A 25524-nucleotide genomic window follows, 5' to 3' on the forward strand; every position below is an offset into this window, starting at 1 on the left:
CACTTTTCACTAATCAGATCAAATTGGCTCAAGTGGCACGTTGTGCAATGTGCAATATTTACCGCCTTCATATTAATAACTGGAGACTGGTTCAGAAGAAATTTTAATATGCGGGAAAATACGCATAATTTTGTTGTGGTACAATTACATCTTAAGCATTGGATGATTAGAGGGGGTAGCCGGAATGCATGCTGATACAACTAGCTCACACGCGCAACTCGACAGTAATCATACTCGGAAAATCACTGTAGGCTATCTGACAGTAAGACCTTAGATTTTAGCCACAGTTTGCAAAAAAAAATCGGATTATTGTTTATTTGCAGTAGGGAAAAGCTCGGTGGAGTTAGCTTCTGTCAAATTTGCTCTCCAACAGGCATGAAACTTCCTCTTCTTTTGCATCAACAGATTACAATCATCCAAATGATACATTTTAATTAAATATAATATTTCTAAAATAATTAAAACTAAAACTAATTAGGAACTATTTTTTGAAAACCATTTCGATTCGGCGGTGTCCGGGAAAATCCAACAAACATTTGACGTAGGACTACGTCTTTCTTTTCCACACTCACCTGAGCATATTTTCAAAATTTTGCATTTCTAGAGCGTTTCGAATTTTTTCCTGATTTGATTTCCTAGTAACTTTTTCGGAGCTAGGATTAGGCAAACAGACTTTTGAGTGGATTCTAGTTCCATGTATAGAATCTAACTCTATAATCCAAGTCCACTTGTCTGTTTCGTAATTTTGAATCTAGATTGTGGAATTAAATTTGGGCTCAGGAGCAACATTTTGGGTCAGGTATCTTTAAATGTACGTTGAAACTAGATTCTAGTTAAAAGAACATATTCTCAGGATAGATTTTGAATTCTGGAATTAGATTTTTGATTTGAGACTAGAAACCAGTCCCAAAATCTTTTGTCACCATCCTGATCCAAAATTCAGATCCAGTTCCTATTCTTAATATGAAAATTGAGGTACAAAACTCTGAAACAGATATTTGGACTTTGATTCTAGAGTAAGATTGTGTATCTGGAAATAGAATCCAGCTCCAACCTGGTTTCTGGAACTAGGAATTCTGTTCCAAAATCCATTTCTTGTATTCAGTTCTAGTTCCCAAATTTTTTTCCCGAATTCAAGTCCATAATTATGAAAAAAAAATGTTTTACCTGAATTTGGAAACTAGAATCCAATTCCCGAATCCCTTTCCAGAATTTAGAATTCCAGTTCCCAATTTTTATTCCAGAACAGAAATTTATGTCCAGTTCAGAAATTCAGTTCAAGAACTCAATCCCAAAATTGAGGAATAGATATTTGGACGAAGATCTTGGAGTTACAGTTTGAATCTTTTTTTTTTGTTTCAATTATAGAGGCTTTAACATCTTAGGTCATTCGCCTCTTCGGACCAGAAAATCTTTCTGACTCTATGTGCGGGGTTGGGAATCGAACCCAGGCAGGCTGCGTGAAAGGCATCGACTATCCCATCACGCTACACCCGTCCCCAAAGTTTGAATCTGAAACTAGGAAACAGTTCCAAAAACTAGTTCCAGAATTCTGTTCCATTTTCAATTTTAGTGCCAGAATCCGAGTCCAAAATTATAGAACAGATTTTTGACATGAAATCTGAAACTTGAATAGGTAACTGAACTGAATTCTGGATCAAGTTCTAGTTCTAGAATCAATATCCTGAATCTAACTCCAGAATCCCAGTCCAAAAGTCTGTTCCATAATTTTGAATCTGGATTCTGAAATTGAAATTGGGAGCTGGAGTAAGATTCTGGGTCAGGAATCCAGAAATAAATTTTGGAACTGGATTCTAATTTCAGGAACATGCTGTTGGGACAGATTTTTGGACCAGGATTCTGTGGATAGATTCCGGATCTGAAACTAGAAGCCAGTTCCAAAATATTTTACCAGAATTCCGAACCAGAGTGCAGTTCTAGTTCCAGATTTTTGATCTGGAAGTAGAATCCAGTTCCAAAATTTATTCCCAGAAAGCGGGTTTTGGACCTGGACTTTGGAACAAGTATCCAGCTTCAAATTCTGTTTCTAGAATTCAAAGCGAGTTCTGTTTTTGAAGCTTTTCTTTGCTATTATCGTGTGTTTTCGGAGGCGGAAACCGAGGACTAATAGTCCCAAAGTAGGTTTATATACCAGCTAACTAATAAGGTCTGCCAACAAGATAACTTTTTCCAGTAACTTTTCTAAAAGTTTGCACTTCGTTTCGCCATCGCTAGTGAAAAAATATTCAAGAAATTGATAATTTTCCAGTTATCGCGCTGCAATACCGGAATCGATGAAAATTCCGACTTTTTCCCGGTTTTGGTATTAAAAATATGCCATTTCACAATTTTAACTTCAACTCGGTGGATGTCTGCGAATGAAACTGATAGCTTGTCTAGTGAGCTCTAGATGACAAAACGGAGTTAAATTTGTTGATGCCATTTTCCGTCTGATGCATACCGTGTTCGCTTGAGTATATTGAATACCGACCAGCTACGGTAACTACGGTAACTAGCAGGCCTATTTAGAACTATCGGCGATAAAATTGATCGGATCTAATTTGAAGAGCTTGTATTTCGGTGGTTCAATTACGAACTGTAACTTCAATATTGTACGCTTAAAAATGGATTGATTTGTCGACGGGGCCGTGCGCATGCTGGAATCCTTGTTTTCAAAACCGGAATCAAAAGATGGTTCTTAAATCTATGGAACCTACTATTGCTGATTGAAAATGTTGTAAAATTAGTTCGATTCGGTAAAAACATGTTGCAACATCGATTCTAGTTGTCGGACTTAAAAAAGGTCGAATTTTAAATTTGTCGGAGTTCGTTTTTTTTTGCTTGTTAGCTTTCCAGTGACACCCATGATAGAAACAATATTTTGTTACCGCTTTAAATTGTCGCCTGATGTTGTTTTTTCGGCACCCGACCGGAACAGTTCTTAGAGCCAATAGAATCGTAGCATTTTCTACGTAATTGTGCTGAAAGATTAGGGAACTAACAATCGACTGCGTATTTCGTTGATACAGAATGATCGAATATCACGAAAAGTATGTAGGAACAGAACGTTGCTTTTCCAAACTGTCGTAGTTATCATTTGACGACTGTTTTCAGTTGATTTCAGACATTCTGAACTTTCGACCATTGTATCTGACATCGTGTAGTGTTCTGATACTTAATCGTATGTTATCTCTGGTGTCGAAATGAATATGAAATTGACACTTGAGAGTTTTAAAATTAGGCACACTTGATTTTACGAAATTGACCAAAACTCGGTTTGACATTGCTACAGCATCGATTCTAGTTGTAGGACCTAAAAATGGTCGAACTACAAACTTGTCGGAGTTCGATTTTTTTTCGCTTGTCAGCTTTCCAGTCACACTTATTATACCAACACTATTTTGTTACCGATTTAAACTGTCACCTGTTGTAGTTTATTCAATACCAAGAAAGCTCCGAAAAGGCTGCAAAGTCGTGGAAGCGACAAAATTATCGTGGAATTCTGGAAACACAGTTCAACATTCCTCCAGTATCAATTCGAGTTGTCGGATTTAGACATGTTCGAAATACAAGGTTGTCGAAGTTCGATTTTCAGATTTTCAATGAAACACTTGACACACCAGTTATATATATATTTTTTCAAACTGTCGGAATCATCAATTTACCACGTTCTAGTGATCTGATTCGGAGTCATTGCTGAATTCAGAACTATTAAACATTGGTCTGATAGTTAAAGCAACCGCTATCAAAACAAAAATTTTGATTATAGCGCCAAAAGACTGTTTCAATTCCAGCTGGTTGACATCATGCACTAGAATAGAACACTATTTAACATGAGTTTGATTTATAGAAGCATGCCTATTTTTAATATTTGAATCTGCAGATAAGACAGTTTGAAAATTGCATGTTTGATGTCGTCATGATCGGTCGTGTCTCGTACACAACCTTGTAATTTTTTCGGACACTTGCCACCCTGAAACGGGTTTGAAAGACGGAATCTTTTATGATAGAGTAAAAAAACCTTCAAAAAAATTTGTATTTTGTCGCGAATTGGACCTCAATGACACGGTTTCCGGTTAAATGTCCTATAAGTAATGATTTCGATATTTCAAATCCTAGGTATTTTAAGCAACGTAGGATGACCAGATATTTTACTCGATATACCTGGATATGGTTTTTGGACCAATTCAGTTTCAAATTCCACGAAGATTTCATATGACTTCTGTCCAGTTTTAGCACCGTTCAAGAAAGGCAGCGTTATCTTGTGGATCCTAGCTCCTGGACGTGTGGTCTTGAAGTGGACTTCACTCCTAAAACCACAACGATTTACCTTATCAAAAATTCAACCTCTACCAACCTGCAAAGAAAGAGAAGCAAACCAAAATAAAGCGATTAGTTTTGCTATGGATGACCAGGGCAGTTCGATGAACTAGATAAGTCTTGTACATCACCGACAGGTTCACAACCCGGCAGCGCCAATCAAAACCCGACCCGGACCGGCCCGGCCAACACCTCCAGCAGCAGGTGAATTTCATCCGGTCAATTTAGCCAAATGCGAGACGGACCGGACCGGTTTCGGCCCATCCGGTTTCGATTTTCGCCTAATGCCCCCACGACCACTAATCAAATTGATTCCGGATCACCTCGAAACGGTGCTAAATGAGTTAGAAAGCGACGAATCCTCCTCCACCTCGATTCCTTTTCGATACTCCAATACCGGACCGACCGACCGGCTGTCCGTTGTCGGATTCAATCGGGATTCCCATCATCATGTTGCGAATGCCCGAATAGCGCAGCCCAGTGAAGTGTATATCTATAGCAGTCCAATTAATACACTTCCGCCTGGTTTTCGGTCCGTTTCGGGCCGACCAACGTCGTCGTCGCTCTTCACACCCACGCTGACGCAACGTGACGGGACACAACCCATGCTCAATTAGAGTCCTTTCGGCCGGAAAGTTGATTTCGTCCATTATCTGTAATGGAATTGCGACGCTTTTAGGAATATTTAGCCCCCTTTCCCCCCACTCCGACAATCCAAGGGCGGACGGGACGGAACGGGACGGGTCCGGAGGCTAACGATGCATACTGTTTAAGCCCGCAGATTTCACTGATTGGAAGCGGCAATAAATAGAAGCGGACCAAACGGTTATAAATTTTGGATAAAGATCTTAATGCGGCGTTCTACGATTCACATTAAACGACGAAATGTAAATGCCTTTTGCCTGCCCGTTCCGGTTTTGTTCGGCATTCGGATTGTACGACTGACTGCGGACTGCGACTTGGTGCGAGAGTTGGTCCGTCTCTCCCGGAATTCGGGGGGAGGAGGGTTGGCTATGCATAATTTTCCGGCACATGGATAAGCCCAAGTTAATTTCCATGGTTGGACGCTAATTGTATTTGAACTGAAGGGATTTATTGAATTGGAGTTGGATGTTCGGAATGTCGTTCGGGCGAAGAGGTGGGGGGTGAGTGTCTGTCGTACGCTTCCGACAAAGTAATAAAACTGAACATTCCCAATCGACAATAAGTTGGAACATTCTCCGACACCCTGCAGCAGCGCAAATCGGACATGAATAACACTACTCTTGCAAGAACTCACAGTCACTCGAAACCAAGAAGCCTTCTCTTCCTCGAATCCAATCACCCTTGAGACGGGGCGGTAATCCTTCGTTATCATATTTTCCGCTCCCATGGTCGCCTTTTTTATGTGTTTATATTTTGTTTGACATGTTGCACATAAAGACACTTGACATAACGACGAACGAAACGTTCGAACAAAGAAAACAGATCGGGGTGTGGTGCGTAACATGTGTGTGCGTGTGTGCGTGCGTGTGTGTGTGTGCTGGGACTATAATCGTTGTCTAGCCCATGATGAGCGTCGTCGGTACTATATGGAAAACTGACTGATACTGTCTGGCTGTCTCTCCTTGCCGGAAGACGTCTCCAGGGATGATGGAAATAAAATTTAACGGACCAAAAAAAAAATAAAGCACAAGCGGAGCAAAATGCAAACGATCGGAAAATGCGAAAAAGGTCTCATGTGTGAAATTCGCCAACTTAGCCCGACACAGGAAACTTGCTTTGAGGTGGCAAATATGTCCGCCCTTTCGGTTGAATTCCGAGTCCCTCGCACTCTACTCTGCCCGGGAGCCAATTTTAAAATATTGCCGGAATCAACAATAGACTTTAGTGCCGAACAGGCTGTCAAGATGGGGATGTGGAGTTTTTCGAGAGAACAAAAAAACTGCCTGACAAAATTTATCGTTCGAAGATGGTTTCGAGAGTGCCATAAATTGTGAGGCGCTAATAATTCGAGCTGTTATGCTCCGGAAAGGATTTTCTACGGTTTCTCAGTGTGCTTCAAGCACTGGGATCAAAGTCGTAGTTTTTCTTAGCACAACCGAAATAATTCCGTTATTTTTTTCGCTCTACAAAACTGATGGTCGTAATTCTGTCTTAGATTCTGTTTTCAGTACCGGAATCAAAGATGGTCCTTAAGTCTATGGAACCTACTATTGCTGATTGAAAATGTTGTAAAATTAGTTCGATTCGGTAAAAAAATTTTGCAACATCGATTCTAGTTGTCGGACTTAAAACGGTCGAATTTCAAATTTGTCGGAGTTCGATTTTTTTTGCTTATAAGCTTTCCAGTGACACCCATGTTACCAACAATATTTTGTTACCGCTTTAAATTGTCGCCTGTTGTCGTTTACTCGATACCCGGCCGGAACAGTTTCTTAAAGCCAATAAAATCGTAGCATTTTTACGTAATTGTGCTAAAAGATAGGCAATTGCGAATCGGATGCGAATTTCGTTGATACAAAATGATTTAACATCACGAAAATATTGTAAGAACAGAATTTTGCTTTTCCAAACTGTCGGAGTTACCGTTATCGTTCGACAGCGTTCCAGTAGTCTGATTTCGGTTGATTTGAGACATTCTGAATCTTCGGCTGTTTTGGCATGTATCTTGACTGTGTTCTAACAGCCTGTAGGGTTTTAAAATTATACACGCTTGATTTTATGCCAGACTTGTTTTGACATAGCTACAGCATCGCTTCTAATTGTCGGATTTAAAAATAGAAATTTGTCGGAGTTCGATTTTTTTCTGCCTTTGACTTTTCAAGTCATAGCTATTATACCAACAATATTTTTACCATTCCAAACTGTCGTCTGTTGTCGTTTATTCGATACCAAGAAAACTCCAAAGCGACTGCAAGGTTGGTTGGATACAAATGATCGAATTTTACGAAAAGAATGAATTAACAAAATTTGGCTTTTTCAAACGATCGGAGTTCGACAGCGAACCTCCGGCCATTTCCACATTTTTTTTTAACCTTCGGCCATTTCCACATGAATCTGACATTGTGTGCTGTTCTAATACTCAATCAGTTTTCTGGTATCGAAATGAACAATATGACATTGACACTCGTTGACTGCACCGTGTTCTAATAACCTGTCCGATTTTTAAATTGGAAAAGACAAGCTTCACGAAAACGGAAGGGTGCAGTGAATATCGATTTAAGGCATCAATACAAGTTGTCAGTTTGACATAAAACAGTTGTCGGACTTAGGATTAATCAAACTGTAAGCGTATCGGAGCTCATTTTTCAGTCGATTTTGTTATTTTCCAATGCTACCAACTTGTAAGCACTACAAACTGTTCGGAAGTTTTTCCGTCGTCGGGGAACTCTCCGTCGGTGTAGTTTAAATCCTTCGCCGGGGTTTAGATTTGTAGATTGCGACGTAACCCCGCAAGGGATCGTCGGGGCGCCAGTGAACCGGAAGCCATCTTACAACCGGAATCACTGAAGTGATCCAGGCATCCTGCCGGTCGATCCGTTCACGGGTATCGGAAGCGACGATTATGTCGGGGACTAGCCGAGTAGAAGCCACAGCTCCGAAGTCGAGCCGTCGGGGCGCCAGTGAACCGGAAGCCATTCTTCAACCGGAATCACAGGACCGACCGCGGCACTCATTCACTGTCCTCGGCATGTAACACGAGATTCGGTGTCGGGAGAAATTCTTTCGTCGGGGAGCTCTCCGTCGGCGTAGATGCTAGATCTATTAACAGGAATTAGACGAGTAGATTGCAATGTAGCTCCGGTATGGATCGTCGGGGCGCCACTGAACCGGAATCACTGGACAGACCCAGGCTCCAACCGTTCGAACCGTTCACGGGTTTCGGGAGCGTCGGTTCCGGGGAAATTTCCATCACCGGGGAACTTTTCCGTCGGTGTAGGCTAGATTCATCTCGTAGGGGTAGTAGCCGGGTATCGGGTATCGATTCTAGTTGTCGGACATAAAAATGAAGTTCGATTTTTTGCGCTTGTCAGCTTTCCAGTGACACTTATCATACCAACACTATTCTGTTACCGGTGTAAACTGTCGCTTGTTGTAGTTTATTCAATACCAAGAAAGCTCCGAAACGGCTGCAAAGTCGTGGAAGCGACAAAATTATCGTGGAATTCTGGAAACTGTCGGAGTTAATGCTGTTGAAAATCGCTATAAAATCAACCCGTTTCAGTTCAACATTCCTCCAGTATCAATTCGAGTTGACGGATTTAGACATGCTCGAGATTCAAGGTTGTCGGAGTTCGATTTTCAGATTTTCAATGAAACACTTGATATCCACACCAGTTATATATTTTTATTTTCAAATGGTCGGAATCATCAATTTACCACGTTCTAGTGATCTGATTCCGAGTCATTGCTGAATTCAGAATTATCAAACATTGATCTGATAGATAAACAATCGCTATCAAAAAAAAAATTGATTATAGCGCCCAAAAACTGTTTCAACTCCAGCTGGTTAATATCATGCACTATTCAGATTAAACCCTATAAATTTAGAATGAGTTTAATTTGTATAAGTAACAGGAGCGCAGCATTGTGCCTGTCTCAAACACACCACAGACGCAGCGTTTGAATTGGGGTAGCGATATCGTTTTGTATTCATCGGCGGATTCAGTCATTATGTATTGTGCAAATGATTTCCTGTTCGAGAATCACACCAGATACTTTTTTGGTGTCGAAATGAATAATGGGAAATTGATACACCTTGACTGCACCGTGTTCTAATAAATGAAAGATTTTAAAATTGTTATAGATCCATTTTTTTGAAATTGGAACCGTAAAGTATCATTTTTAATCGAAACGTTTGTGCATCAGTATAAGTTGTTTGTTTAACATCATAAAAGTTGTCGGACTTAGAAATAATTATACTGTAGGATTGCCGCAGTTCAATCCGCTGTCGATTTTGTACCAACACTACTTACATATCTTTACAAACTGTCGGTTTCAAATGAAGCACTGTGGAATGAAAACAGTTTGACTGAATATAAATCTAACAACTTATATGATTTTGTAATTATTTGATTTGATAAAATTGGAAAGCTTGAATGTTTATTTTCGTTCTCGAAATCGTAAGCGCTGTAGGAATTCGGCGTTTCCTTTGATTTCAATCAAAACTGTTGGACATCAATAAAATTTGTCAGTTTGACGTAAAAAATAGTTGTCGGATTAGAAAAAATTCGACCTTCAAAAATGTCAGAGTTCAATTTCCTACTGATTTTGCAACGTTTAAAGGTATTAACCTGATCAACATTTCTTACGTATCATTATAAACTGTCTTTTGAGATAACAGTTCTCTGTGTTCAAGTAGGCTGTTTCAATTGGTGTACGACCCTCAATTGTCCTCATTTGTAAGATACTCAACGACACTGTTTTGGGTGCTAAATTCGTGTCACGCTAAATTTTTGTTTTGCTTTTGGTTAAAATCATAAGTCAATATTTGTTTAATTCCGATTGAACTCAATGCGCGTTTTACACTTGTGGAAATCGTTTGAAATCGTTGCAATGGGGAAACTTGGGCAATAGATAAGAGAACTTTGTTATCGTTCCGGAATGAAGTGGCGGAAGAACGAAGATTCTTGTTTCCAACGAATAGTAAACTTAAAATCTACACAAGTTTTTGAAAAAAATATGTCCGAGCCAGTATAGCTGTTATCTGTGACCATATCAAAACTATTTGAAGATTGGATTAAGTTCAAATTCAAAATGATCCTGTTCAATATGAAACATTATGCAAACTAGATCTATCGAATTAGGTATTTGTATGATCGAATTCAGTAGATTTCCAGCTGTCGAAATTAAGAATTTCCATCAATGCTTATAACAATTATTGTTCTGTGGGTATCAAAATCACTATAAAATTAACCAGTTCTGCTTCGACATTCCTCCACCATCGATTAGAGTTGTCGGAGTTAAGAATGTTCGAAATTCAAAGCTGTCGGAGTTCGATTTTCTGATACCCAATGACGTACACCATATCCACACAAGACATGAATTGTTTCAAAATTGTCGAAGTTACCAATTGACAACGTTCTAGTGATCTGATTTCGACGCATAGCGGAATTCGTAACTTTCGATAGTCTTGAACAGTGCGGTAAAACTTCATTTCTATCGAATACTTTTTGATGAAAATTAAATTTATGGCCGTTGACTGTCAGCATATTCCTTCTCATTCATTTTACTTTTGTTTCCGAAGCTTCCAAAATTCATCGTCAATTGAACAATCTATTACCTAGTCACTTAAAGTTTTGTTTGATTAGTTTGTAGTGTCAAGTGGTCTACCTGTTCCATTGTCTTCCTTGTCTTCACTGTGGGTAGTGAGCAAGTGCAAATGAATAGGCATAAACATCAACTCGATAACACAAAACTCTCTCCGACCATAATGATATAGAGAGGGTTATATCGATGATTTCGACTATTTGAACTGTATTGAGATGTGTTTCGAAGTATTAAAAATGAAAACTGGAAGAGGGAACAACTAATTTATGTTTATTTTGTAATTGATATTTCATTTCTCTCATTGAATTGTAAGAGATATTTTACTTACTTCAAGAGATAAACTGATGGTGGTTAAACTGAGCTTCGGTAGAAAGAGAAACGCAAAAGGACGGGATGATGGCCATTCGGCGCGACAGCGAAGGTTGTGTGTTAGAATGTGAAGTTTACTGCAGTAGAGTGATCGTCAGTGTGTGCACACATTCGATTTCAATCGAATTGAATGAAATTCTACAGCAATGGTCTTGACATATATGAAACATCGGTCTGAAACAATCCAGTGTTGAATCAAATCAGAATTTCGCAAATCGCGACTGAAATTTCCAAAATCGCAACTAAAAATTTTCACATTTTCAGACAAAAAAATTATCGACCAGAAAACTCAATGCAGAAAAGATCAGTTCTGATTTTTTGCAAACGCAATCACTGAAACTGATTTAACATGGTAAAAATTTTCACTATCGAACATTCTGCTCCATGATATTTATGAAAAATTCGTACATTGAATATATCTGATATGATTCTCGAATAGAAGATTTTTGGGAAATGAATTTACATAGACATTATAAAATCATCATATATGAACCCTTTTCTGAATGAAGAAAACAAGGCTATATTTGATGTTCTGTTGATAAGTTGATCAATAGTGATGATGTATTCGAAATTTATTCGGCAATTCATCAATAGAATCAGCAAGGACTGTGATTAATAATAGTTTAATGATAATAGAATCACTAATAAAAAAAACAATCACAAAGGATGACCTGCAGCGGATTGAAAAATATCTGCCAATTCAGCTTGAACATCGTACGCAGAAGTGACAGGAGCGCAGATTATCGCTATGCCAATTCAAACGCTGCACCCACTGTATCTTATTTTGCTATGTGGGCCCTTTTCAAATATGATTTTCTTCCTTAATTTATGATCGGGATTTGAATCCAGAATTCTGATTAAGGATTTCAACTTCAGAATTTATGAACCAAATTCAGAATATGAATTTTAGATCTGGATTCCGAACCTAGATTTTAAAACTGACTTTTGAATTAGAATTTAGTTCCTGAATTTAGTTCCAGAGTTTATTTTCTAAATTCAGTGTTTGAACCAAATTTGGAACATGGATTCCGGAGCAGGATTTCGGGAATGAATTCAGTTCTTTTATTATGGTTTGGAATTCAAGTTTCGAACTAGATTCGATATTCTGAAAATTAGTTCAGTTTCAGTTTGATATCTGGATTCCAGTCCAGAATTTTTTTGAACTGAATTCTGAACCAGTCCCAGATTTGGAACTCGGGTCTTAAATTCTTGAATTGACTCCAGCCATCATGGTCAGTTCAGACTTCTCTGCAAACCGATTCAGCTGCTTTTGTCCAAGATTGTCGAAATTTTATATTGAATCCTATCTTCACGAGAGCCCAATACCGCTCGATAGGTCGCATCTCCGGACAGGTAGATAGATTCGACTCTTTCGGTAGAATATGGAGTCCATTTACTTTATACCAATTCAAAACATGTTTAGGGTAGTGACAAGACGTCAAATCCCCCAAAATAGCAAGGAAGTGTCATGGCTGCGTATGAATGGTAACAATCGCGTTTTTAGGCATTCTTTACGGTATATTTTCTTGTTTACCGTTTCGGTAGACATGAAGTTTTGGCTTGCTCGAGATTTTTTGGCAAACTTGATCTTTTTCTTCGATCAGAAATTCTCCTCCATGCCGTTCCGTTGCATGGTAGTAGATTAGTACTACCAGTAGCAGTAGTAGAGTTCAGTTCAGACCCGGAATTTTAAGTTCTGGTGTAGATAAATGAATGATGGCAAAAAAGACTCAACAGTTATAAACATTGGACAAATTCCGCAAATCGGTTCTTTTTAGAACCTTTAAACTATTATCAATGGGTTATGTGAAGTTTACCTCTACAGAGTATCTAAACCTACAAAACCAAACTGTACTAGTTCCGTGTTATTTAACTATATGTGAGAATATTTTTGTCGTCAAGTAAATCATAGTTTAGTATAGATTCAAACGAATATTTATACCCGAAAGTGTGAAAGAGGCATGTCAGTTCTATTCATATTTGCTTCAGTTCTGTCTGTGACAGTACCCACCCGTCTTTTTGTTGTGATAATCCATGAGAAATGAACGGGTCATCTAAAGGTAAGATAACTAGTAAGTGCTGACAAATTTCTATATCATGCCTCGACGCGAGTCTATGACGACATTTGGTCAATAGAACGGCGTCGATTGGGTGCTATCGCTTTCTGCGTTAGTAGCAGAATGAGAGGGTGCGAATTGATTAGTTGGTGTCCAATGCGGATCTGTCAGTAAGAAAAGCAACTTCTCGGAATGTCTCGTTGAACTTCCATGTAACGCGGAACGGCGTAGAGGAACATTTCAGAATGAAGAAAACCTGTTTTAATCCACCTAGTGGAGCAATGATGCCTTTCTCATTTCTCATATATTCTCATATATAAAATATATAGGTCGGTTAGGCCATCTCTGAGGAACGAAAATAGGTACTTCCGAAACCGGAATCTGGGAACCGATATATTTGAAGTTGCTTCGGGAAAAGTAATTGGGATCCATTTTTGAATCTATGGCTACAATCTTCGGTCATTCTTCAACAACCCAAGAACAAGGAAAGCCAAATTAATGTTTGGTCATCTGCTGACAATGGCTACCGATTGGAATAGTTTTCAGGCAAGTTTAGAAATAATTTTACTTTTTATTTCCTGTGCTTCCGGAATTAGAAACCGAGAACCAGCATAGCCGCAATCGGGTTGTTTGATTGTCTGTTGACAATGGCTACCAATTGGAATAGTTGCGAGGCAAGTTAAGAATTTTTTTACGTGTTTTGTTTCGCCGCTTTAAGGGACGGTATCCAATTTTTAACATACTTCATAATTCCGGAATCGGAAGTCAGATCCGGATGAAATTAGGCAGTTTTGTATGAGACTATGATACCTTTCATTTGAATCTAAGTTTGTTGAAATCGGCCAAGCCATCCCTGAGAAAAGTGAGGAATTAAGTTAAAATAAGATTTTTTTCACTAATCACCCTGTAACTCCGGAACCGGAAATCGGATCAAATTGAAATTCTTTGTATAAGACAATTGTACCTTTCATTTGAATCTAAGTTTGTAAGAAGAGGTTCAGTCGTCTCTGAGAAAAGTAATTGCACTTATTTTAATTTTTTTTGCACCAAGTAATTCCGGAACCGGAAGTCGGATTAGAATAAAATTCAGGAACTTTGTGTGGGATTACAAGACTTTCATTTAAATCTAAGTTCATGAAAATCGGTTCAGCCATCTCTGAGAAAAGTGAGTGCAAAAAAATTTTACACACACATACAGACATTTTGCGTACTCGACAAACTGAGTCCAATGGTATATGACACTCGATTCAAAAGTCAGTTTTCACAGTGACATAACTTTTCTATATGAGAAAGGCAAAAAGGCCAAGTTTCCGAAAAAAAATTTAGTTTGGCAGGCGGTTGAGCAAGCCAAAACTTCATCTCTACCGGATCGGTAAACATGGAAATATACCATGAAGAATGCTTAAAGAAGCGATTGTTACCATTCATACGCAGCCATGACGCTTCCTCGCAGTTTTAGCCAGTTTTGGCACCTTGTCACTACCCCAAAGATGTAATAGTATAACCGAAAGAGGCAAATCCACCTAAATGCCCGGAATTGCGACCTATCGAACGCGGTATTGGGCTCCCGTGAAAAGAGAATTCTTTCAATATAAACATTTCGAAAATCTTGGACAAAAGCAGCGGAATCGGTTGCAGAGAAATCTGAACAGACTGTAATGGCTGGAGTCAACTCGAAAGTTCGTAGTTTCTTCATGCAGCCTTATTGAGTAACTGTAATTTGTTTTGAGATGACTAAAAATGCATAATTAAATTAGTGTAGAATGCATCTTGGATTGGACCCAGCGCCATATTTATTTTATTCCGAACTTGTCACGAATAAGCTATACGAGGAAAGGAAAATTTTAAGTGACCACTTCAAAATCACGAATCATGAATCAGGTGACACTTTCGAGTGAACGTTGCGGTTTACTGGAGTTTAAAACCATTACGTTTGGATGGCGCCATCTCTTGAGAAACACTGGAAACTTGATTCTGAATCCTATACCATAAACCCAAGTTGGATTTCAATATATGAATTTCCACTAACTTTCAGAAACGAATGTTGTATTGGTTTCCGGTAATCAATCTAATATTGAAAAATTAGATGCTCGATTGCTGAAGTATTTAGCTACCAAACAACAAAACGCAATTTCCTCATCTTTGCGCACTTCAAATCTATTTCACATTCAACAGGGTGGCAAGGGACCGGGAAAACCGGGAAAAAGTCGGAAATTTGGTTTTACCGGGAAAAACCGGGAAAAAGTCGGGAATTTTAGTGCAAATCCGGGAAAAAATTTACTAGTCCTAATCTTAGTAACGATTTTCAGCATCATGATTTTTCTGATACAACAAATGAAAAGATGAAGGCCATTTTGTGTTTGAGCTAGGAGTTCAGTACAAGTTTTGAAACTTCTTATTTTCCCTCACAGGTTCAATCCATTGAAAATGGAGCCAACACTTCAGCAATTTTAAATCAATGAGAGCTTTCTTAGTTGCCATCAATAGCAGCACAATGAATGCTCATAATGAAAAATAAGGATAATTTGAATGCTTCTGCTGAATTTCTATTAAATCTCGACAAATATTTGAAAAGATTCCAAGTGCAAATGACAGTTTCTCTTTGTTTATTTTCTCTTTCAATTATTACTGTATTTTCCAACATTTTTTTAACAGCAGATCGAAAGTTGATAGTTTCAGTCGTTATTCTATGCAAAGTGTAAGATAGAAAGATTGCCTATAGGACCGTAATAATCGAAAGAAAGAGTAAAGAAAGAGGAACTGTCATTTGCACTTAGGACCTTTTCTAGTGTTTTTCTTCAAATTTCAGAATAAGTATTCATAATGTTAAAAGTAACATCAAGTAACATGTTTCTGGGATAAAGATGATCTGGGTCGGTGGATGCACTCAATTATTCCGAAAATATCGACAAAGGCATGGTTCAGGGGACTGGATGTGAGTAGGGATTTCATTCGTGTGATGTCCAGACTCATGTCCAATCACTACACGTTAGATGCACATCTCCTTCGAATTGGACTTTCCGAGACTAATCATTGTGCTTGTGGCGAAGCTTATCGCGATATTGACCATGTTGTTTGGACATGCGTGGAGTATCGTGATGTCAGATCTCAACTAATAAATTCTTTGCGTACCCAAGGTAGACTATCCAATATCCCAGTTCGAGACATTCTTGCTTGTCGTGACCTTTCATACATGAAACTTATTTATCATTTCAAAAAGAAAATTGGAGTTTCAATTTAATAAAGGCCCCTTTTAAGACTTAGCTCTGATCCCAGCTGCGTCCATGAGTTCAACCAATAGCTAAATTAGAATAAAAATTATGTAATGATACAAACAAACTCGAGACAGTTTATGAAATTATCAACAAAATGTCTGAAAATAACAGCTTATTTTATAATTTATGGAAGGTAATCGTTTGGTTCAAATAATATTTCCGAGTAGATTTCATAATTAATGACGAGTTACCTAAGATGATATTTAAGCTATAAGAGAATATGTTTTAATAAATTCAAAACGTTGTGACTATGTTAGAATTAAATTAGGATAAGAATATTATGTAAAAGTGATGCTACGGCGAAGAAAAACTTATGTAAACTGCCTTAAGAAATAAACGTATTTATGAAAAAAGTAACATGTTTGTTTGATAAATTTCTTAAGAAATCTTAGGGGCCGTGTTTTTAGTTGCCAGCCAATAATTTCCCTAATTTCACTCAAATTTGTCTCAGTAATGTCAAATAGTGACAATACTTGTTTGGTAATCTTGGTATTGATTCCTATAGGATTCACAAGATCGACAGAGCTGTCGACTTTCATTTTATCCACCGTTTGCAAGGAGTATTTGATTTCCTTCTTTGACAGTTGAAATTGATTTTCCAGAGTTCGTAAGAGCCTGTTCAGGGTCGATGATAGAAGAATCAAATTTAGATCATCTCAGTCACTAGAGGCATAGATGGTTGTTGTTTTTCCAAAGTGACAAGCGTACATTTTAAGAATTCTAGAAGGATTTTGTTTTCCGGCCAAAACCCAACTCTGAAAGAACATCGTATATGTTGTTAGCAATGGTCTCTCGTCCTCATGTGCACCTCGTGCACTGCACAACTGGTCAAATAGGCTCTGTGAGAACTTGTATGCACACATTCAGGAGAGGCTTCAGTGCCTTATGCTTATGGCAGTTGAAAACAAATTGCTGTCTCAGATGCAACATCGAAACGGTTCTGAAATCATACCGTATAAGCAGTGCACAGCCCGAAAATTTTGTCACGACACGCCATTGGTTGTTAGAAGTAATCGGGTTTGAGGGAGAAGTGTTGTGCTTCAGCTCATTCATTTTTAATTTTTAATCCTATACTATACCAAACTAAAAAAAATTGGAATACACTAGAGATGGTCAGTCCAAGTACGGTCCAACAGAACTAGTTTTCCTCGAAGATTGAGTGAACTGGAGTTCTTTATTGAAGAATGATTTCTCTATATTCCTCTCAAAAGAATAGTTTTTCGAAACGTTTGCTGGTTTGTGGAATCTGGTAGAAGTTCGCGAACTTTGAAAATGTATACAAAAGAGAATGATTATTGGTAGAACACATGCAACAAAACTTTATTATTATTGAATCTGTTAACTACAAAATATAATTTATACCTCTCATATTATTTTCGAAGAAACATACAGTTTCATAAACACGAAAGAAAGGTTCAATAGAACTAATTCTTTCGGTACAACTATCAAGTTTTCAACAGTTCTTTGAAATTAACGGTTTTACCCATTTCTAGAATACATAACCTGCATAAATTTTAAGAAGGACTGATTTTCCAGATAGCCTTTAAAAGACTGATTCAGTGGTAGTCTTGAAAAAGATTGAATAGTTCGTTTAGACAAACTGTGGATGAGAGTTTTAATCGTAGTTCCAAGGAGATACCCGAAAAAACACTTTTTTCTCAACTCTCGATGTTTTTTTGGACATGTTAAAAAACCGGGCATTTTTAGTCTCGCGCACCGGGAAAACCGGGAAATTGAAATCGCTAATTCACTTGCCACCCTGCATTCAAATTCTGTTACCTTTTTGCTAGTTATTATATTCAGAAGTAAATTACCTACTACGCAAATGGCATTTCTAAAACGTTTTGTCATCTGGAAAAAAGTTGCTTGTTTTACTAATCATATTCTTTGAACATGACAGACGAACATGGCATTGTTTTTGTTTCGAACGTTGATTAGTTCATGAGAAAAGCCAATGACTCGCCACAGCTGAGCTGGATTGTTTTTCTTCTGCTGCTGCCACAGTTTTTATACACGAAAGACGTCACTGTCATGGAAGGCTTTGACGAAGGTTCCCAGATTGAACACTCAGGGGAATGTTTCTACGGAAAATAGTTTCAATTGCTCTGGTGGAAGAAGAAACAAACTAGTTTTTCACTCGCAATCTTTGTCATATTAAGTTTTTCATCTTAATTTTTCTACTAGAATCGCCACTAATCTATCCATCGTTTTTTATTTGCTGCTAGCACAGCAGTCATAACGGGAATAGTTCATGGTTTTTTTTTACATTTCAGACCGATTCTGTCATTAGTGCTCTCCAAGGTTGGCAGAATAAGTCCAATGTTGCACTCAACCTTTAATCACATTACTGTGAGCGGACAGAAAGTGACAAAAACCTGAACCTGAACGGCATTAATGTGTGCACCTGACAACGGTATCTTGGATCAAATCAGAAAAAAAACACGAAACACGTTCACCATATCTTCCCCATAATTAGTTCATTGTGCAATTTGCTTGCAAAGTTGATTGCTTTGTTTAATCATACCGGTAGAACAGTGTGTGTGAGGTTCGGAGTCGGATCAAGAAACTGACTGCCGGATTATACTCACTGTCAGCACACCCCAACAATTCTGGTGTACCTACGGAAAAACCTTGAGAAATCCCGTACAGAAGACAAAGCAACACATCCGTTCATCCTTGCGATTACGGCTTAATTGAATTCTCTTAAATTCCGGAGTGCATCGAGCTGAGCTCGGGGGACGGGGGGTTACAGGTGTCGGTTATCCTCCTACGTGAAAGGATACTGCATCAGCATTTACCAAGGCGGCCGGAGTTTCTTCGGAGTTTGTCTGCTGGCAGATGACACAGACACACAAATCCGCACAGACACAGACACAAGCACACTTAATGAAAGCGAACAACACGAAATATACGTTCGGTATTGAAATTGAACTGCCGGCGGGAGAATCCGTTTCCGCTCAAACAAACCTGCCGAGTGTTTCCGTTCCGGGATCGTCTGCAGCTACTCCCGGCTGCTGCCGGTAATAATGGTGCAATAAATACAGTTAATTGTGAGTAACTGGAAATTGCGAATTCTCTATATTGAGTCTATTGAAATTCTTTCAAAAAAAGCGGAAGAATGGTCTGGGTAGTGAAATAAAATTTTCCTGGGTGTGCAACCCATGGAAACTCGATTGGTGACAAGAGTCACTGGAGTTCTGCTTGTTTGTATGATTTTGTAGATAAAATTGAAGCTCTAAAAACTCGAACTGCGAATGACAAAAACGGCATCGAATTGAATAATGAAATCTCATAAGAACTAATTCTATTATTCCCAAGCAGAGATGCCAGGTCATTTTTTCAAAAATCTGTGGTCAAATCCAAAACCTGTCTGTGAAAATCTGTGACCGTTTACCGTACTCCAATAGCAGTTCAAAATCAAATTTGGTGAGCAAAAAAAAGGTCTCACCACCCATTTTCCGTACCATTTTTGCTGAACTTATTCAATGTAGTAAGCAAAAAAAAAAAACTACCAGCATGCTGTAACTTTTTGGTGCTAAACTATACTCGATTTCCAAAATCTGTGCAAATCTGTGATTTATTCAAGAATCTGTGAAAATCTGTGATCATTTTCAAAAATCTGTGAAAATCTGTGTCAGTTTTAAAATCTGTGCTGAAAACTCAAAATCTGTGAAACACAGATTAATCTGTGAACCTGACATCCCTGTTCCCAAGTTCTCTACTTTAGTAAGTGTATTGTAGTGTTTTTTTTCGAAATGTCATCGGATTAGATCTGAAAAAAAAACGAGATTTTTAAATAGTGCAAATTTTGGATTTCTGTAACGTCAATCGGAAATCTGTACCTAAGACAAGACCTGACATCTGGGGGGCTGCTTTTGTTCCAAAATGGACCAGTTTCTGATTGGCTGATTTGGATGTTGCTACCTGTATATTGTGAAACGAAAAAACTTTTGCAGGGTACGCGAGCAATGATGCCAGGTATAAAGATTATCAGAAAACAAGTTTTTTAAAATGTATAATTTTAGCTCACCAATGAAAATGAAAATTTTCGGAGAATGTTTCACTTTTTTTCAATCTCATTGGTAATAAATGTTTATAGTGGCAGCACTGTGTAATTAAAATAGGCATCAAGCCGTTTTTCTTTTTAGTGAATTAAAGTGTAACCAAAAAGATTTGTTAAATTAGTGTAAACTCGAAAGTGTGTTTACTTTTACGAGAAGAATGAACTGTTGTGTTCCACACTGTGGTCGCACTAAGCATTTCTATCCAAGCCTGACTTTTTCCGGTTTCCAAAAGATGCGGTAATACGTCAACAATGGATTCGATTTTGCGTTCAACATGAGATATTTCTTGTTTTGTCATTAAAGCTCAATTAATTGTTTTTAAGCATTAATATATAATAAAGAAATGCATTCACCAAAACATTTTTCATGTTCATTTCAAATCAAAAACCGAGTCTACAAATAAATTTTTTTTTCTAGCATAGTTATTAAAAAATCTGTCAATATGGCTTCACTGTAGCTGATACGTTGGTATTTATTCCACAGGGCGAAAATGACGAGAAGGATGATTCGGAAGGAAGAATAAGAAGCCAGTTGTCAGGTCTTGTCTTAGATCTGTACATTCAGACATAAATCTGAAAACATGGCATCACTGGTTTCCGTATACAGGGCCCAATTGTACACTCTTACCAGCCGCTACCTAATTTTGGGTCAAAACCTACCCAAAATCAACTAATTGCTCATCAAAAAATAGGAATTTGATCTAATATTTTCCTCGCAGGAATCTAATTGAGCATAAAATGATTTTCGATTGAGTATTTAACGTTCAACATTCCTACTGTGGAGGACAGTTTTAAACTTTTTCGGAAATATCGATCAAAGTTTGATGCACAGTTCAAAAATGGAAAACTGTAAAATTGTTTGCTGAAGCGCTTTTGTTAGTCGGAAAGTATGAATTAACTATTTTTTTCAGATCGTGCAGAGTGATCTCCAGTACAAACGGTCTTCGGTAGATGAATTTGTAAATCAAATGATGAAGCCAATGAAACTCGTGCGTTCATTTCAACTGACTAAAACTATCAATGTTGGATACATTCAATTCCACGCCGAGCGTAAAGCAATTGTATTCGCTAGCTTCAACTGTAATGTGTACTATGTGGAGTATGAATACGTATTGTTCAAAATACCAAATGAATATGGAGGATTACACTTAGATCAAGATTCCAGAAATAGATATTGGAGTATTCTATATCCAGATTTCAAGAATAAATCTTACTTCACACTCCAAGTTCAAAAGTCTGCTCCCTAATTTTGGACTTGGATTCTGGAATTGAGATTGAAACTGGCACTGAATTCTGGGATCAGCATTCTGACAATAAATTTTGGAGCTGGCTTCAAAATCTTCACTCTAAAATCCAGGTCCAAATTTCTGACCCAGAATTTAGCTCCAGTTCCTAATTTTAATTTCAGAATTCAGATCCAAAACTTTAGAACAGATCCGTGTACTTGTACTTGTACTAGAACTAGAATCAACTCAAAATTTGGTTTCCAACACCCTGATCCCGAATTCTGGTTCCGAAATCCATTTCCAGAATCTTGATCCTGAATCATGGCTTGGATTCTAGGACTAAATTTGTGAACTGGAACTAAATTCTGGAACGAGATTCTGGAAATGTAGTTTGGAACTGGATTCTAGTTCCGACGCAGAATTTCGCTTCAGGTCCCAATTATAGATTTAGGATTCGTATCCAAAATTATGGAACATATATTTGGACATGGATTCTGCAGTTAGCATCTAGAATGGTTTCTAGATCTAGTCTCCAATAATAATCTATTTTCAGAATTCTATTTATGAAATCCATCTGCAGAAATCAGTTCAGTTGTAAATTTAAGTTCCAGAATCCGGGTCCAAATATCTCTTCCATAGTTTTGGACTTCGATTATGAAACTAAAATTGGAAATTGGAGCTGAATTGTGGAGCTGGATTCTGGAAATAAAATAGGAAACGGATTCTGGTACAAAATCTATTTCTAGGAACATGTTTTGGATAGGAGTTCGAGTTACCCAATTTATTTCCATAATCCAGGTCCAAAGTTATGGAATGGATTCATGGATCTAGATTCTAGAACTGAACGCCGGATCAGGATTCTGGAAATAGATTTTGGAACTGGATTCCAGTTCCGGAATCTAGCTCAAGAATTCTGGTTCAAAAAGAGTGGCGGCGGAAGCCCAATTGGAAGTATACCGAGTTCCACACCGGAAAAACATCTGTATATGAAATTGCACACCTGGAAATGCGGAAGAATTTGTGAATATATCTGATTGCGTACCATTACGGAGCACTCCCGGAACCCCTTCCGAAACCCATTCCTTTCGTGCTCTTAATCCATAAATTTTCACAATTCCCCACACCGAACCCTCCACAGATTCTAGAAATAGATGTTGGAGTTGGATTCTATTTCCAGATTTCAAGAATAAATCTTACTCCAGGCTCCAAGTCCAAACATCTGCTTCATAATTTTGAACATAGATTCTGGAACTAAGATTGAAACTGGAACTGAATTGTGGGTCCTTGTTCCAGAATCCATTTCCTTAATTTATTTTCAGAATCCAGCTCCAAAATTGTAAAACACATTTCTAGACCTAGACTCTGGATCTCCAGAATTCAAGTCCAAACTTGATTAAGGAGTGTATCGATAAGTATAAAGCAACATTCAAACAGTTATTACTCTGAAAAGGCTTAATTTTTTGCAGCGTGTTTTGCGGTGACATGTTTGTTTACATGTCAATAACAGCTACGCAATCGATTGGTTTCGGTACGGTTTATCGTTTCTATGATGAGTCGAATTGATCCGGAAACGCGAAAGAAAATTCTGCACACTTGGTGCTCAGAAAGTGATGTCACGTACAACGAAATTGCAAAACGGGTGAAAGTGCACCACGCCAGTGTCAAAAATATTATCGAGAAGTTCGGTAAGACCCTTTCCATGAATGATTTGCCCCGATCCGGTAGGAAAACGGGTCCCAGCCAGCCCGGCCGTGACATAAAAGTGGTTGAGTACATCAGGAAAAACCCATCGGCGTCGTCGCGGGATTTGGCCAAGCAGTTCAACACCAGCATCGGGATAATTCAACGGATCAAAGTTCGGAACTCCCTGAAAACGTACAAGAAACAGAAGGTGCCGAAAAAGTCCCTGGTACAGCAAGTTCAGGCCAAAACAAGAGCGCGAAAACTGTATAACCGGATTCTACAGAATAAAGACGGATGCATCCTGATCGACGGGGAAATCTACGCCAAGGAAGACTCTCGAGCACTGCCCGGACCGCAATGTTATACGAAATCGGTGTACCAGAACCTGGACGACGCTGACACCACGGTGGCGATGGAAAAGTTTGGGCAGAAGGTGTTGGTCTGGCAAGCAATTTGTACCTGTGGTTTGCGGTCGTCGATTTTTTTCACGAAGAGCACAATTAACGCCAAGGTGTACAAGGAAGAATGTTTGAAGAAGAGAATGCTGCCACTGTACAGAAAGCATAAGGCTCCTCCTCTCTTCTGGCCGGATTTGGCTTCAGCCCACTACGCCAACTCCGTTTCACAGTGGTTGTCAAAAAATAATGTATAATTCGTGGAAAAGGACATCAACCCACCGAACTGCCCGGATCTTCGGCCAATTGAAAGATATTGGGCAATTGTCAAGCGCCACTTTCGGAAGGAAGGTACAGTGTCCCAAAACATGCAGGAGTTCAAAAAAACTGGACAGCTGTCACCAGAAAAGTCACAAAAGTAACTGTGCAGAATTTAATGAAGAATGTCAAGTCCAAATTGCGAACGTTTCACAGAAACTAAGGTCTGAAATCTGGAACTGAATAATTCAGCATGTCAATAGTGTGTAAATTTTCTCTCCTAATCCCAAAACTATTTCACGACGTGATGGAATAAGAAACCTCCTAATTCAATGAAACCTGGTGGCTTCGAGCAGTCTAGGAACTGAGCCCAGCATTTATTCAAATGTTTCCAACCGCACCTCTTGGTTCGGAGGCTCTTCGGCATCGTATCGCGACCAAACCCAAAGGCTATTTACTCTTGGCTGCTACCGATGAAGATAACATTACCAATGTATGTAGCTTTCCTGTTTCGGGCAGGAGGTTAGTTTGTTACACCCACACACACACCCACACCGGCACACAGGTGGCCCGAAGCAATCCAGCGTAGTGCAATCATCCGAACCTAAGCCCCTTCCCCCTTCCAAACAGAAGTGTGGTATTTACGTTCCAACTTCAGCGAAGCACACACACACACACACGAACACAAACAAAAACACATTCACGGTTGGTATTTCGGCTTAGCCGATCGCAATACGGCTCTCGGTACCAAGATCTTGATTAGACAGTGGAAAAGAACGGCATTTGATTGTCTATTTGTTTAGGCTTCCTATTTTGCAGGGCAGTCGTTCGGTTTGCGTTGGCTCTCCATGAGTCCAAAGGATAGCTCCCAGGAATCCCCAGGGCGGCCGGGAAGCCGGGTGCCGGTTGATTTGAAATTCTCTTTCTGGAAAAGTTTTCTTTGAAGATAGTATCGCCCCAGCCGCTTGCGTTCCTAGGCTAGCTGATACAAATCTCGGCACACGGAATCGAAACCGGTGTCGTTCCGGACCGAACAGGAAAGGTGTGGAGGTGGTTTCTGATGGTGCCTGCATACATATTTGATCTAGAGTGATCAACAGTTGAAGTTACGGGTTTCTGGTCTAGTCTAGGACCGACACTAACCTGATTAAAATCTGGAGGTGAGCGGGCGGCGGTTGATGTTTGCGGACTTCGTTATGCAGAGAGAGTATCAAACGCTTGACGGGTTGATGGGCTCAACGAACGATACTAACCTGAAATGAGAACGAAATAAACAGAAAGAAAAAATACGAGATTAGAGATTTGTTCTGATGCCAAACTGTGAAGTTTGTTTGATTCCAGAAAACAAAAAATAATGATCGTTTTTTGTTTCACCTCCTTCAACGACGGCTGCACCCTTCGGAATGCTAGACCACCACCGGTTCGGGACGCACAACAGGTAGTCAACGCATCCGAAAACCCAGCCTCGAACAACGGAAGAAAATAAGGGGAAACGAAAAACCAGGATCTCCTGCCAGACAGCCGAAGTGTCATAAATTTAATTTCGAAACCATGTTTTGCAACAAGTAGAACGATCGTCGCGTCGTCCCGGTCGGTGTCTATTTAAGGCTTGGCAGGAAGCAATAA

At 38.8% G+C, this 25524-nt stretch overlaps 1 protein-coding gene across 4 annotated transcripts in view; it reads right to left on the minus strand.

Moving 5' to 3' along the window:
* Positions 1-25524, minus strand: part of LOC131425765 (uncharacterized protein DDB_G0283357) — a 505552-nt gene that overhangs the window by 328461 nt on the left and 151567 nt on the right. Inside the window, exon 2 of one of the 4 annotated variants that reach the window (XM_058587905.1) lies at positions 25042-25151. The exons of the other annotated variants lie outside the window; for them this stretch is intronic. The gene's annotated coding sequence lies outside the window, so the exon portion shown is untranslated. The remainder of the gene's footprint in view (positions 1-25041; positions 25152-25524) is intronic. 4 annotated transcript variants of the gene reach the window in all.

The sequence above is a fragment of the Malaya genurostris genome, chromosome 1, assembly GCF_030247185.1.
Source record: "Malaya genurostris strain Urasoe2022 chromosome 1, Malgen_1.1, whole genome shotgun sequence".
NCBI classification, from domain to species: Eukaryota; Metazoa; Arthropoda; class Insecta; order Diptera; family Culicidae; genus Malaya; species Malaya genurostris.